Here is a 17,299-nt window from a genome sequence, read left to right as displayed (position 1 = left end):
GTTGGCTCAATAATGTATGCTATGACTTGTACTCGCCCTGATGTGGCCTTCGCTTTGAGCATGGTCAACAGATATCAAGGGAACCCTGGCAGAGCGCATTGGATCGCAGTCAAGAATATTCTTAAGTACCTTCGGAGGACCAAGGAATGGTTTCTAGTCTTCGGTGGGAGTGATGACTTAAAGGTGCGAGGGTACATTGACGCCAGTTTTGAGACCGACAAGGACAACTACCGTTCGCAGTCGGGCTGGGTCTTTACCCTTAATGGAGGAGCAGTGACTTGGAAAAGTTCCAAACAGGAGACCGTAGCTGATTCAACATGCGAATCAGAGTATATAGCGGCAAGCGAAGCATCAAAGGAGGCAATATGGTTGAAGAACTTCATTGGAGACCTTGGAGTTGTGCCGACCATACAAGAGCCTATGGAAAATTTTTGTGATAATGAAGGAGCGGTTGCCTTGACCAAGGAACAAAGGGATCACGGTGGATCTCGACATATCGACAGAAAATATCACTTTATTCGACATCGGGTGGAAGAAGGACTCCTTGTAGTGAAGAGGGTATCGTCAGAAGATAACCCAGCAGATTCGCTTACGAAGGGACTGAGCAGTGTTAAGCACTTGCAGCACGCTAGGAGCATTGGGCTGAAGGACGATATTAGTTTAGATTAGATAGTTTAGAAACATGTAATAGATAAGTTGTTATTAACATTCGATGATTAAATAAAAGAGTATTATTTATTAGTAATGTTACTGTCTTATGTTAATCATTTACCTATTGTTTCATTTTGCATGTTTTGACTTCCTGAATTATTGAATTATTTGATAATGATCGAATTATTCGAACAGTCCACAGTCGTTCATATGTTGGAAGTAGATATGAATGAAGACTGTCATGAATTGGTATGTAGAATGTCTAAAATGTATTAGACATAGCAAAGGTTTGCTACAACGTTCATGGGTGCTTATGAACTTGATTTGAGCATTGGAATAAACCCATGCTTGCTGGAATCGCTTCATGGAATTCATCACGAGCGATCGCAAGACGGTAATATCATATGGTCTTAAAACCTAGATATATGGTTTGTTGTTTGCTAATTGGTTGTGCATTTATAATGCGTAAACACATCAGTAACTTGATGTTATAAAACACATTTTTGTGTATGATTTGATTAGTGGATAATAAATGCATATAAGTCGAAGTTTATCTGTTCCTTTTATCCTAAGAGGGTAAAAGCGATATCAGGGCCCCTCGATGATTTGATTTGACTTATGTGCCGGGCCCGGTCAGGACTGAATTGATGTGTTCAATTAAGTTCTATGTCAAATGAATCTGAGATCGAGAAACTAACTGATGGACAATAAGTATGACTATGTTCCATGTAATTGTCCACATGATATCTAGAACAAAGGATTATACGATCCCTTATCTAAAGGACAGGTTACTGATAAGATCAGAGTTCGACAGCATCTTTGAGAGCTACGATTGCTAATCGGATTGTGCTTGCATTTGTAGTTACTAGACTTATCCAAGTGGAAGACTGTTGGATTAGTGTCTAAGCCGGTAACTATATTTGGTAAGTACTTGACCCGGTTGTGCATGGTCCTTTTGGGTTGCCTTCACCATAGCAACTTGACAGGGTAATTTATGAAGAGAGAGAAGATATTATGATTTATTAATATATTATGAGAATAATATATTAAAGGAATGATCATATTATTTAATTAATATTGGTCATAGATTAATTAAGAATTAATTTGGTGACTAAAAGAGATTAATTAAATAAAGGGGACTGGAACTGTCAATTGTGTGATAGTTGGCTTTGGGTTATGGATCCTTATGAATATAGGGTGGACGAAATTAAGGTGTATGGACTCCTTGAATTCATCCAAGCCTTATTCTAGAGGGATCATTGGATTGCTTAGGGCCTAAGTTATTCAATTAGGGTTTCAGGATGTAACCCTAGCAGCTCAAGTATTTAAAGACCCCAAGGGATACAAAAATTGGCTACCAGAAACCCTAAGGAGTTCCTAGAGCCGATTTTGTGCCTACAACCTCTCTCCAAATCATCCTCTAGCTAGTTGGTGTTTGTAAGCCATTAGAGGAGTGACAATTGTGACTCTAAGCTCCAAGAACAAGAAGTTTCAAGCAAGCAACAAGAGGTAATCATCTAGATCTGATTTGTCTCATTAATCTCAAATTATACTCACTAGATCTAGGGTTTGCAAGACTTGGATAAATTTCATGTTCAATTAGAGAAACCTAGATCCAAGCATTAGGCTTTGCATGTGCACATAGGAAAGTTCTTATGGCTCAAACCCATCAAATGTTACCTAAGGTAACAAAAATGAAAGGGGCTCTGGGATCTTTAAGCTTTGGTGGAAGAGGGTTAGACAAAATAGAGCTTACATGTTCAGTTAGGTTAACCTTCTTAGGAAGATGTGCTTGTAATTTTTGTTTTTGAACACATAAATCTTTTCAAATTTTTGCATACGATGGCACTCCTTAATCAATTTAACTAACAGGATATTAACTTTTACTTGATTAAAAAGATCCCACATGTCATTCAATTTTGGACCATGATTTCGAAAAGGAAATGACGTTGGTTTCTCTAAAGTTGAGGGGTATGACATGGTATTATTCTCCATTCCATGCTCCCCAACTTTAGAATCATTTGTTCCCTTTTCTATTTTTGAATTATCGATTTTAAATGTTTTTTCAAGTTATTCTTTTCATCAAAAATTAATTCAACATCACTTTCATCATCAACATGTACATTAGAAAAATAGCTTACCTTATTGTCGACCTTTTTACCACTCCTCAAGACCCCAATCGCATTGACATGTTCTTTTCTAGGTCTTTGACTATGGGATGGATTGACTGTTATGGTACTCGGGAACTTGCCATCTTCTCTTTTCCCAATTTGCTTTACATGTGGGCAATATGCTTCTCAATAGTAGCTATGCACTTTGAATTCGTATCAACTTTTTGGTATGTTTGAGTTATGAACTACATGATCTTGTCCAACTTGTTACTATCAGTTTCTTGCGTTTTTAATGTTCTACCTTGGTTGAAGTTGGACTACTGGAACTGTTTTGGCTAATTTTGATTTTGGAAATTTCATTGACGATTGTTGTTAAAATTTCCATTGTTGTTGTAGTTCTCGCATTGGTTGTAGTTCCGAGTGAATGGTCGCGGACTATTTTAGAATTGACCATATTCGTGCACTTGATTGATTTCTTATTGATTTCTCATGCACTCATCCGCAATGTGTCCTGAATGTCCATAACTTACACATCTTCTGACCCTCCGAAAAAACACACCTTTCTCCTTGCCAAGACTAGAGAGTAGTAAGTCCAATTTTTTTTATTTAAAGAATTAATATCATGTTTGACTTCATTTTTCTAGTTTTTTCCTAGTCCAACTGAAGCAGCTGATGAAACTGGGGTCTCCTGTTTCTTAGCTGAGTAATCGGTTTTTGAACCATTACTCAACAGCTCCAAGAATCGCAAAGCGTCTTCACTATCTTGCATCATCATAGTGCTGCCAGACGAGGCATTAATCATGGTTTGGTTTGCAGTGTCGACTCCATCATAAAAGAAATGTACAATTTGTCAACGGCTAATTTTATGATGGGGGCATGAACGCAACAATTCCTTGAGGCGTTCAAATGCATCATGAAATTCTTCATTGGGCTTTTGTGAAAAGTCTTGTATCGCTTTTCTTATTTCCATTGTTTTACTCACAGGGTAAAACTCTTCCAAAAAAAAACTATTTGCTCCCAAGTAGTAATATTATGGGTAGCAAGAGCAGTAAACCAATACTTAGCTTTCTCTTTTAACGTGAACAGAAATAAGTGAAGTCTAAATGAATCTCTATTAGTTCCTCACTGAGTATTCGCGTTAGCAGTTGCAAGGAACTTAAAGAGATGATTGTATCATCTTGTTTATTACCTTTGAAGACTGGTAAGACACTAGTAATTTGTGGTCTCACTTCCACATGGTACTCGTTTCCTTCTGGGAAAAGTATAGGTGACGCATCATCATACTCTCCCGGCTGAAAATTAGACGCCACTGATTTTCGATTAGGTTGCAGAAAGTAAAGGTGAAGGATTTGGTTACCTTCGTTGTAGTACCCTTCATTTGCATTATTGAATCCACGGTTTGGATTTCTTCGGTATTGATTCCCAAAGCCTTGATTCCCTAATCCGTCATTTTAATCATTGTTGCCACAATTGTGTAAATTCTGGTCATTCCAGTTGTTTTTGTAGTTCCCGTTTCCACCTCGATTGCTTTGATTCCACCTATTACCACCGTAGTGGTTCTAATTCCAACCATTATCATTTTCACTTCCATCATCAAAGTCCTAGTCATCCACGTTACCACCATTACCAAATTGAGGACCAACATTTCTAGGATTTTGGTTTTGATTTCTACCAATAACATCGTTGTGGTTTCCTCCATTGCCTCCCATGTTTTTTGTGCCCAATTTCCTTCGTTTCCACCGTTGTGGCCACGATTGTTTCTGTTCAGTTATGGTTGGTAACGTCCCAAAAATTAAGACAAAAAATTTCAATTTTTAGAATAATAAAATCATATATCGAAACATGTTCATAAAACCATAATAGATTCAAAGTATAACCAAAACATCCAGATACATCAGAGTCAAATGATATACAAAACAATGTGGTGTGTGCGATGTGATCACCCCGAGCTCTCCCCCTTGGATCTGGAAGTACCTGAAACATAAACTGAAAAACATAAGCATGAAGCTTAGTGAGTTCACCAAAACACCACATACCATACATATCAAACATATAATGGGCCTCACCCATCATCGGGCCACGCCCAACATCGAGGCCTGCCCGAAACAGATCTGTCTATAAAATGAGATGGGCCCCGCCACATCACATTCATCAGGCTCAGCCTGGCATTGGGCCCCGCCTGGTACACATACAAACACATAAACACATGAAAGAATCACAAAGATAAATAGCATACAATATAGTCATCAGGCCCCGCCCGGTATACATATCAGATATCATATATGCAAGAGTCACACAGACAACTAGCATCCTAATCATAATAAATGATGGGCCAACATTGGTGCCTTCGACCCGCCAAGCAAAGTGAGGAAACTCACATTGAGCTGCTGAATCTCTCAAATAAAATCTCGGATTGCGGATCCAGAAAAATCCCCACGCTAACACCATCAAATAATATCCAATTAATAATTCGTCCACAACCCATAACTAGAATCCTAGTCCGATGTCCAACCCTCCGAGTAAAAGTCCATTTTACCCTTTCCTCACTTGGCCTAAAATCCAAGGCCCAAATTCCTAAATGACACCCAAGGCTCCAAATGGTCCCAAGCACAAGAAAAAAAAGTCATAAAACTAGTGGCCCAATATGGCCCAAAAAGCCCAAAATTACGTCTCACGTCGTGACCAGTCGTTGGTCACATCGTGAGAGGCATCTGTTCCAAGTCCAAAAACTCGTTCCTGACTCAGACAAATCAGTGGGGACGGGTGACTCATGCTCACGTCATGAGACCTTATGTCTCACGTCATGAGAACGGTCTGAAGCCAAAATCATTTTTTCAATGTTCTTAATACATTCATCCAACCATTTCATATTTCCAAAAGCTAAAGGGGACCCTAATGATCCATAAAAATGCTTGCTTTATGGACATGCATGCACCATGCATGTCCCTCCATACTTGTGGGTCCGAAGTAAAAGTATGGTCTCAAACTCACATGCATGCCTCTAATATTACAACAACTTCCAGATCTAAATGATATAAGACTCAAAAGACCATTTGAATCCATAAAGTTGCTAACTTTATGGATCTACTCCACTCCAATCAAGCCATAACATAATAAAATGGGACCAAAGCCTAGATCTAGCCTTGAAATGAAGTAAAGCTTGAGTCTTGATACTTACAATGGTCCAAACAAGATGAGAGCCAATGAAGATGATGATCCCAAGCAACTTCCTTCCTAAGAGGCTTCTTCTTCTCTCCTTTTCCTTCCTTTCCACAAGCAAAAACACCAAATATCACAAGGTGAATCAAAATCTAGGGTTTCCAGAGGCTTAGAGGGTGAGAGAGGCTGAGGATGGGTAACCCTAGCCTCTTATTCCCTTAAATAATCGAAAATTAGGGTTTGGGGACATTACATTGCGCTCACGTCGTGAGACCTTATGTCTCATGTCGTGAGACTCTAAAATACGGGTCAATGGGTCAATGTCCGCTTACAACGTGACCCCCAAGATCTCACGTAGCGAGGACCCTCATAATGCAATAAATAAATAAATTTAGTATGACGGGGTTCAAGATGTTACAATTCTCCCAAACTTGAATTAGACTTCATCCTCGAAGCCCGCCGCATCAAACAATTCGGGGTCCCTCATCTCGTCTTCCGGTTCCCAAATCCATTCTGAACCCTTGCGGTGCTGCCATTGAACTTTCACCAACTTAACAACCTTATTCCTCAAGGTTTTCGTCTTCCGATCAAGAATCGCAACTGGTCTCTCGATATAATTCAGGCGATCATCCACCTAAATATCCTCTAATGGAACCACTGTGGAATCATTAACCAAACATTTTTGCATTTGAGAGATATGAGACGTGTTATGGATCTAACTAAGCTCCTCGGGTAGTGTTGGATTTGGTGTCTAAGCCTATAACTATAACTGGTATGTACTTGACCCGATTGTAGCATGGTCCTTTTGGGTTGTCTTCACCAGTGCAATTTGATAGGATGAATTTTGAGAATAAGGTTATTTATGGTTTATTAATATATTACAAGTATAATATATTAATATGGAATTATTTCATTAGTACTGATCAAGAATTAATTTATTAATTTTGTGATCAAAAGAGACTAATTGAATATATGGGGATTGATTATGTAAATCAATCATTCTTGTAGTGTGGGCTAATGATCCATGATTATGGGCTAAACTAATCCATGGATATTCCATGGAGGTTAAACCCATGGAGCATGAGAATGTGGAAAGTCATGGGTTATTAGGGTTTACCAAGTGTAACCCTAGCATGTCCAACACTATAAATAGAACCCTCCATAGACCAAAATCGGTTGTCTCTTCTCTTTGAGATAAATAGATTATTCTCTTAAATCATCCTCTTGCATATGGTGTTTGTGAACCATTAGAGGCATCACACTTGAGGTGCTCAAGCTTTCAAGGGTCAAGAGCTACAAGTCCTTCAAAAGGTATGTCATCTAACTAGATTTTTTATATTCAATTGGCAATTTGTATGCTAGTTAGGACAATGCTTTGGAAAAATTGAAAATATGCATGTATAATAGAGAAAACATAGATCCAAAGCATTTAGGGTTGCATGTGCACCATAGGAGTGTTATAGTGCTCAAAACCCAACAGTGGTATCAGAGCCTAGGGTTGTTTTCAATTATATTTGATGCTTACTAGTTTTTCAAAGCTAAAAAAGTCGAAATTTTTTGCATCTGACTGATGGACTCGCCGAGTCCACTGGCTGACTCGCCAAGTCCACTCAGAAACAACCCAACTCGGTGAGTCCAGTTCATGTACTCGACAAGTTGGTGCCCCTGTTTGCAGAATTCCGAGTTTCTTGGCCTGGTTTGGATTAGGAACACTACCACAAACTGTTTTGGATCATTGGAAATGTTTTTTTTTGATATGGTAGTGCTTGTACTCATCCAACCACAAGATAATTGTCAAAGTTTTTAAAATAATTGTTGTTTTAGATGATAAACAAAGTTGCTTTTAAAATTGTTGATTTAGAGTTGTCTTGATTATGAGTTTATTTGATTATGAATTATGTGATAATTTTAGTTGTTAGAAAAATGATCTAAGTGAATTTTAGTGACCTCCATAACTTGTCCTCAAGTTATGGCAAATGAAAGGTCTCATACATTAAAATGGCATTAAACTCATAAGTTATGAAAATGAAAGGACAATTGTCAAATATTAAGATAATAGGTTAATTATTTGTATTATTTGATATGAATTGCCTTGCTACATGAGTTAGATTAGATCAATAGAATATTATATGATAAGTTTTTCCTTGTTAGAATTGATCTAAATATTCTTTAATGAGTTCCATAACTTGTCCTCAAGTTATGGAACATGAAAAGTCTTTTCTTAAATGAATTTTTTATGAACTCCATAACTTGTCCTCAAGTTATGGATTATCAAGAGTCTTTTCATAAAACACACATTAAACTCATAGGTTATGAATGTGAAGAGTTTTGACAAGTTTCAAAATTTTCCCTCAAGTTTTGGAATTTGCAAAGTCTCATTAAATGAAACTTTAATTCCAATCCCTAGAGTTTTAAAAGTTAAAATTCAACCCTTATACTTTATAGTATTATAAGTTTAATATATATATATATATATATATATATATATATATATATATATATATATATATATGTATAAGAACAAGTCAGTCTTACCGTTAGTAGGCCTCATTCACGAAGCCAGTCTATAAGGGGGTATAAGGTTACTGCCTATAAAATGGCAGTTTAATGGATGTCCACTCTCACCCACCGCTTCCTTGAATGGTGGAGGGTCGTTAGTCGAACGGGTAGGATAGGACATTAATTCTCCCTCATTAAAAGTATAATGATAAAAAATATAAAGTAGCTAAACTTTTATTAAAATTCTCAATCTTAGTTACTTTAGGAAAAATGTGAAATGGTGCTAATCCATGAAATTACACTTTGCACCTTGTTAAGTCGTTAGTGGAGCGTGTGTGGTTAACCGGCACACTAATCTGGGACTGACAATGTGTGGCAAAGGGTAAGTTGGTGTTAATCATAGATCAATGGAGCATGTGTGGATAACCGGCACATTGATTAGGTGATCTGTAACATTGGGAGTACTAAGATAATTTACATGGTTATTCACTCCTTGTTTGTGATCCTCAGCATCCCAGTCACAAACTTGAAGGGCACAATCGAGATTTAAACATGCCAGTGAAAAGTTCAATGAATCTCAAAGATCTAGGAGTTTCAAACCAATTAAAACTTAATAATTTATTTCGTTTTTCATGGTGGAAATTGGTAAATCGTCATTTACCTACCTTCAAATATTTTACAATTGGATTACGACATCCCTTTTCGCAATTGTAGAATATTGTGTTGGGTCCTAGCCTTAATATTTCGTTTTAGGTGTTATATTAAGGACTTAAATCAACTAACTTGAATTTCACCCTTTATAGATGTCTAGGTCAGACAACTATAGTCTTCCCGAATCTGTTGGAAAAGGCTTTCCACATGAAGATGATATTCCACAATATCATACTTCACTTCCTCCACCTCCTCCAATTATTCTCCCTGACCCACAAGTTCAAAGACTTGAAAAGTTCAAGGTCATTCAAGCCCTATTGGCTAGCAAACATGAAGATGGAAGGTCTGTGTGTGCACATGTCTTGGAGATAAAGTCACACATTGAAAGGCTGGGAATGTTAGGATTCGTTGTGTCAAGGAAGTTGGCTGTTGAATTGGTTCTTCAGTCACTTCCCGAGTCATATAGTCAGTTTGTTAAAGACTACTATATGACAGACCGTGACATGACCCTTATTGATCTTACCTATTTGCTAATTGCTGCTGAATCAGCAATGATTTGGCGCACTGGTAATGCAAATTTGATTGGAAGATCTACTTCCCAAACTTCCATCGATATTGACAATGGTAACATTGGAAGTCCAGAAAGGATTTCTCTTTCCAAGGGAAAGGGAAAGGCTAAGTCTGAGATAGTCACGTGTACCATTCCCAAAGAGTCCATATGTTTCTGCTGCCAAGAGAAGGGGAATTGGTTGCGAAGCTGCCGTATCTACCTGAAGGATCATAAGAATGGTAAGGTCAAAAAGTTTGACTCTGCTTCAGGATCAAAGGAAGCTTAAAGGAAAGGCATGTTGAGTCTGATCGCGAAGAGATGGATTTCGATCGCATGGTCGATGATCGGATTTTTGAGCTGCTGCTTAAGAGTTATTATAGATTGCTTAGAAATTTGTAATAACATAGTTTCATTTGTAATTGCATTGTAAGGAAAAGTTTTTCCGCATTTTATAAATAAATAATTTTATTTTATTTTATCTTATCTTATATCTCCTTACAATGGCATTTGTGGAAAATTGATGTTTGTATTTTTAGCAATATGGATTTGATTCTTTCGTTTGTGATAGTGTCAAATTTACCAAATAAGGAAAGATTCTCATCACCCAAGTTTCATTTGGACAGAAACTTGGATCATGCATCTTGTATTGTATGATGAATGAGAACCTTCGTCTTTTGGAATTTAAGACTAATTCCTTGTTCACATGTATATGTGAGTCAAGTGAAGGACTAGGGGATCGGGTACACTTGGTTGTGCGCTGATCTGGCCCACCACAAAGAACCATAAGACTATTCGTCATGATTTACCAAAGTTAGTAAATATGGTTATACTTACAAGTTTAAGTATAATTCTGAATCATTGAAAAAGCATCAATGTACAGCAGGACGAATAAGAAGAATCAAATTAGGCAGAAAGATAAAAGTTTCTCCAATCTAAAAAGATGGGAGAGTACTTGAGTATCGTGTTTTATGATCATCTTAATGATTATGAAAACCATATCACAATTTGATCCTCTAAGGACATCTTAGTGCATTTGTTTGGCTAAGAAGAGGAATCAGGAATTGTTGAAATGGTTAAATCAATTAAGATGAATCATACTTCGTTCCAAAATCAAATCTTAGAGTCATCCTCCAAGATTGTATATTGAGTGACATATCAGCAAATGTAGAGTAAAATATTTTTCTACTCTTGTACATTTGAAATTGGTAAGTTGTAGTATCTTGGATAAGACAAAGACCAACTAAGACCAATTGTGTGAAGTGTTTTGTCTTGATAAGAAACCACACTAACTCTTGAGTATTTGTTTGTCAAGTAATGTTCTTTGACAAAGTGAATATTATATGTCAAGAGGTCAGTGGGAGTCTTTAAGATCTTGAAGAGTTTCAAGAACTAATCAAAAGTAAACATATTGTTAATCACTAGCACACGACTTGAGGTTAATAACCTATCGTGTTGACATATTCTTGTTTCTATGCCCATTTCAGTTGAGATGGACTATGCATGTGAGTTCTAAGAGTTCTCAATTGTTTGCATTACAACCTGTAAGCAATGGTAGGCCCTTGTGCCTGCCGGGTGGCAAGGAATTAAGATTAAACAAGTTCAGTCCATATGAGTTTGGATTTTTCACTAACCTTGTCTTGTGATTATGGTTTTGACAAATTCACATGGATAGGAACACATACACCATTAAAAATCCAAGTGTCATAAGGTTTCTCTCCAATTTATGAAAATGATTGTGAGGAAACGCTTTCACTAAGTAGATTTTAAAGAATTAGCATTTGTGATATTTGCATTCTCAAATTTGATTATGACTACGACACCCCTCTTCATAGTTCGAATTGTGAGATATGGCAAAAGGTCTAAACATTCAGAACTTACTGCTGTAAGTTCTGAAATAGTTTAGACACACATGTGAGCTATCTAAGGAAAGGTGTCTGACTTTGAGAAGCTTAGATAAAGGCTTATCGAAGCACCTCATATCAGAAATTTGAATTTTGGTAAGAAAGTCAATAAGTATTGATTTCTAGAAGTCTAGCTGATTTTGAATACATGCCAAAGCTAGTGGGAGCATAAGTGTTATGCCAGTCAGATAATAATGCTAGTGCGAGCATAATTATTATGATAAGTGTTGCAAGTTAGCAATGTTAATTATAGAAAACAAAGTTTTCAATTCGCAAAGTTGCAAGGTTTGAAAAAGTTGTTTTGCTATAATTAAGGGAGAGGAACTTATACTTCATTTTTTCAATTCTAAAAGTTTAGATTGAGAATTTTAATCAAATTTAGTCAAAGATATATATGAATGTTATGTTGAAAAGATTCGACATAAGGAAATTCTATATATGGAAATGTTAATTGCATTCTCAAAATTCGATTATGATTACGACATCCCTCTTCATAGTTCGAATTGTGAGAACATGGCAAATATAAATATTATAGCAAAAGACTGATCAAGTATCATGTCTTTATGTAAGACATTATGAATCGTGTCATGTATGCTTCAGATATAGGGTCGATTGCATATGCTATAATATTCATGTGTTCTAATTTTCCAAATGCCTAGGGCATTAAGAGGGAAAAAGGACTAGAACTAAATATGACTAAAGTGGTTAAACAACTGTCAAGGACAATCTAAGGTTCGCCAAAGATTGGTTGCTTATGGATAGTTGGAAGTATAGTAATGGATGGACCATATTGACATTATTATGAATAGACAGGATTCTATTAAAAATGAGTTGTCATATGGCAAATATGGAAATGGTTCCATAATGGGAGTTGGATATCAAGAATATATGAGTAAGTTAGAAACTTTTTATGCAATGAAGGATGTTCAAAGGAATGTACTTTGAATTTGAGACTTCATCTCCATGGAATTGTCTTGTAACAATCTCCAAAGGAATGTACAAAAGGAATCTTTGCATAATAGCTTAGAACTAACACATTCTAATAGTGGCAAGAAGTTGGTATTCTTACACTTAAAGATTTGGAATTGTGAAATGAGTTTAATTTGAAATAAAATTGATTTATTTCACAAAGTAAGGACCATATGTAAACATAGTGTGCATGCTTGGAGCATGCGATAACTATTGTTTGAATTCAAGTATTAAGTTGATCAATCGAAACATTATACAATGAATAATGAGTAATCAGTATGGTGATTAAATAAAAGGTGTTTTATTTACGCTCACAAGTTTTGGGGCCATATAGGAATAGTATTATTCTTGTGTTTCACTTTGCATGTTTTGACTTCCCGAATAATAAGATTATTCAAACCATCCACAGTCGATCATACTTTGGAAGTAGGTATGAAAGAAGAATGTCATGAGTTGGATTGTAAGATTGTCTAAGGAGTTAGGCATAGCAATAGGTTTGCTACACCATTCATGAGTACTTCTGAAATAAGAGTTGAGTATTGGATCAACCCGCGCTCGCTTCAATCACTTCATGGAATTTATCTCAAGTGATCGTGAGACGATAGTATCATATAAGTTTTTAAACCAAGATATATGAGTTGTTGACTAAAAGTTGGTTATGCATTGATGGAACGAAAACGCATCAGTAACTTGATGTTATAAAATGTGTCGTTGTGCATGATTTAATGAGTAGTTAGTACAAGCATATAATGTCGAAGTTTATATGTTCCCTTTTATGCTAAGAGTATTAAAAGCGATATCTTGGGCCCCTCGATGATTCTGTTTTAACTACGTGTCGGGCCCGGTCAGAACTAAATTGATGTGTTCAGTTATGTTCTATGTCAGATGAATCGGGAATCGGGAAACAAACTGTTGGACAATAAGTATGACTATGTTCCATGTATTTGTCCAGCTGATATCTTGAGAACATAGGATTATATGATCACTTATCTGAAGGACGCGTCACTAAATAGGTCAGAGTTCGACAACAGCTTTTGAAAGCTTACGATTGCTAAGTCAGATCTTGAAGTGCATAAGCAGTAATAGTTATTAGACTTATGCAAGTGGGAGACTGTTGGATTTGGTGTCTAAGACCATAACTATAACTGGTATGTACTTGACCTGATTGTAGCATGGTCCTTTTGGGTTGCCTTCACCAGTGCAATTTGATAGGATGAATTTTGAGAATAAGGTTATTTATGGTTTATTAATATATTACAAGTATAATATATTAATATGGAATTATGTAATTAGTATTGATCAAGAATTAATTTATTAATTTTGTGATCAAAAGAGACTAATTGAATATAAGGGGATTGATTATGTAAATCAATCATTCTTGTAGTGTGGGCTAATGATCCATGATTATGGGTTAAACTAATCCATGGATAGTCCATGGAGGTTAAACCCATGGAGCATGAGAATGTGGAAAGTCATGGGTTATTAGGGTTTACCATGTGTAACCCTAGCATGTCCAACACTATAAATAGAACCCTCCATAGACCAAAATGGGTTGCCTCTTCTCTTTGAGATAAATAGATTATTCTCTTAAATCATTCTCTTGCATATGGTGTTTGTGAACCATTAGAGGCATCACACTTAAGGTGCTCAAGCTTTCAAGGGTCAAGAACTACAAGTTCTTGAAAAGTTATGTCATCTAACTAGATGTTTTTTATTCAATTGTCAATTTGTATGCTAGTTAGGACAATGCTTTGGAAAATTTGAAAATATGCATGTATAATAGAGAAAACATAGATCCAAAGCAATTAGGGTTGCATGTGCACCATATGAGTGTTATAGTGCTCAAAACCCAACAGGTAGATCCAAGAGATAAGCAACCCGACCCACCTGGGCCAACACCCAAGAAGGTCTGATGTACCTGGGGCCCAACTTGCCCCTCTTCCTGAATCGGATGACACCTTTCCAAGGCGAAACCTTTAGGAGAACCATATCCCCAACCTGGAACTCTAGGTCTGATCGGTGTTTGTCGATATAGCTCTTCTACCGACTCTGTGTTGTATGGAGTCAATTCTGAACCTGCTGAATCAACTAGGTAGTCTTGAGTACCACTTCGATACTCCCTATGACTCGCTGAACGACCTCACCCCAACATATCAGGGTCTTGAATTTCCTCTCATAGAGCATCTCAAAAGGAGGTCGATCGATGCTGGTGTGATAACTGTTGTTGTACGAAAACTCCGCCAAAGGGAGATATGTATCCCAACTCCTACCGAAATCCAATACACATGCCCACAACATATCCTCCAAGGTCTGGATACTCCGTTCACTCTGTCCGTCAGTATACAGGTGGAAAGTCATGTTGAAGTGCAGACGAGTACCCAACTCCTCGTGAAACCTCTTCCAAAACCTGGAAGTATACTGGATATCCCTCTCTGACACCACTAAAACTGGCACCCCATGTCGTGCCACAACCTCCCTGATGTATATGTCTGCCAACTTCTCCATAGAGATACTCTCCTACACCGGAATGAAATCTACACTCTTGGTCAATCAATCCACAATGAGCCAAATCAAATCCACTATGCGTGCTGTCCGAGGCAACTTGGTAATGAAATCCATGGTAATCTCTTCCCATTTCCAAATGGGAATGTCTAACGATTGCATCTTGTCGTGAGGCCAATGATGTTCAGCCTTGACTTTCCTCCAAGTCAAGCACCTCTCTACATACCAATGTACATCCCGCTTCATACAGGGCCACCAATAGTTAGGACGGAGATCTCTATACATCTTCGTCACCCCAGCATGATTGGAGAATCTCGATTTGTGTGCCTCCTCCATCAAAACCTGCCACACACCACCCTATTACGAAACCTTCACCCTCCGATGGAGAGTCAATAACCCTCGACTATCATAATCAAAGGAAGCCACTTGACCCACTATGCGCTCACTCTTCCGGTGCTCTTCGTTCATAGCCTCAACCTGAGCCTCTCGAATCTGCTCCAAGCATGGAGTAATCACTATCATCCTCATAAAGATATCCCAGATCAGAGCCGCAATCGCCTTGGGGATGAGAGTATCGGCCACCACATTGTCCTTCCCCGGATGGTAAAGGATCTCACAATCATAATCCTTCACCACATCCAACCACCATCGTTGCCTTATGTCCAGATTCGGTTGATCCATCAAATACCTCAAGCTCATATGATTCGTGTAAATATTACATCAGACCCTATAGAGGTAATGTTGCCAAATATTGAGGGCAAAAACCAATGCCCCCAGCTCCAAATCATGCGCTGGATAATTCGCCTCATTACGCTTCAGCTGCCTTGAACCGTAAGCAATACCGCGACCCCTCTGCATCAGAACTGCACCCAAAACCATGATCGACGCATCACAATAAACCAAAAAATCCTTGACACCCTCCAGCAGGGTCAAAATCGACGCCTCACTCAATCTCTGTATCACGGTCTCAAAAGTTACCTACTGCTCAGGCCCCCAACGAAAAGTGAGAGTCTTCTTTGTCAATCGAGTCAACGTAATCGCTATCTTGGAGAAATCCTAAATGAATATCAGATAGTAACCTGCCAACCCAAGGAAACTCCAAATCTCGGATGGAGACCTCGGAACCTCCCACCTCATCACGGCCTCGACCTTGGCCAGATCGACCAGAATACCATTTTGGTTTACAAGGTGCCCTATAAACTAAACCTCGCGCAACCAAAACTCACACTTGGATAACTTCGCATACAATATCTCCTTCCTCAGAGTCTCCAACACCTCCCTCAAATGCTCCTCATGCAGCTCCTGGGTCTTGGAATAGACCAGGAAGTCATTAGTGAATACAATCACAGACCGATCTAACATCGGCCTGCATACGCGGTTCATGAGGTCCATGAACGTGGATGGAGCATTGGAATTGCCAGAAGATTTGGCAGGTATTCATGATGTGTTTCATGTAAGTTATCTGTGTAAATGCTTAAGCATATATGATGAAACGGTCCCGTTATCCGAGGTGAAACTGGATCATAAATTAAGATATGTAGAAGAGCCTGAAGAGATCGTAAACGAAAGAATGACTGAATTACATAATCAAGAAGTGGAGTTGGGGCTTGTTAAGTGGAAACACCATCGAGGCCCAAATTATACTTGGGAAAATAATAATGAGATAATAGCGAAATATCCCCATTTGTTAAAATCGTTGTAATTTCGGGGACGAAATCCTCAAAAGGAGGAGATATCTGTAACATACACGTTAATGACCATATATAATTATCGTGTTTTGTTAGTTTAAAAATGAATATTATTAAATATTATATGGTTTTGAGCATTGAGATCTAACAAGATAGTTTTTACGAGAATTCAAGTAAAACTATGTTTAGAATCATTCAGAAAGTGATGGCAAGTCTTATGAGATTCCGATCAAAAAGTCAATTATCAAAATTAACGAAAATATAAAGTTGGAAATAATTAAAAATAATGTTATTGAATGTTGTAGATTATCTCGTTAGAAACATTTAGGCGAAAACGTCACTGAAATCCGAGTTATAACGAAGAAGTTATGACTTATTGAAGTTTCACGACAGAACCGGCACGACGTCATATGACGTAAAAAGTGAGTTTACGATAAACTACTTTTTATCCTTTGTGATTTAAATGAAAGTCATAGTATTCGTTAAACCGAGAACTTTGATAAAAAGAACGTCCAAATCTAACTTCGTATGAGGAAGTTATGATTTTTCTAAGATTCGGCATAGCAGTACACAGCCCGAAACTCGAAATAAAGATCGAGTGATTTTTAGCCGACACAA

General features: G+C 37.5%; 1 non-coding gene across 1 annotated transcript; it reads left to right on the top strand.

The window, feature by feature from the left end:
• The first annotated feature begins 3,622 nt into the window (after positions 1–3,622).
• On the top strand, positions 3,623–3,729 carry LOC145141700 (small nucleolar RNA R71). Its single transcript, XR_013722895.1, has one exon. It is a non-coding gene; the product is annotated as a small nucleolar RNA R71 (small nucleolar RNA).
• Positions 3,730–17,299: the final 13,570 nt, after the last annotated feature.

Source organism: Lactuca virosa, chromosome 9 (assembly GCF_052849685.1).
Source record: "Lactuca virosa cultivar CGN04683 chromosome 9, Lactuca_virosa_CGN04683_v6, whole genome shotgun sequence".
NCBI classification, from domain to species: domain Eukaryota; kingdom Viridiplantae; phylum Streptophyta; class Magnoliopsida; order Asterales; family Asteraceae; genus Lactuca; species Lactuca virosa.
This window is presented reverse-complemented; position numbering and strand designations above follow the sequence as displayed.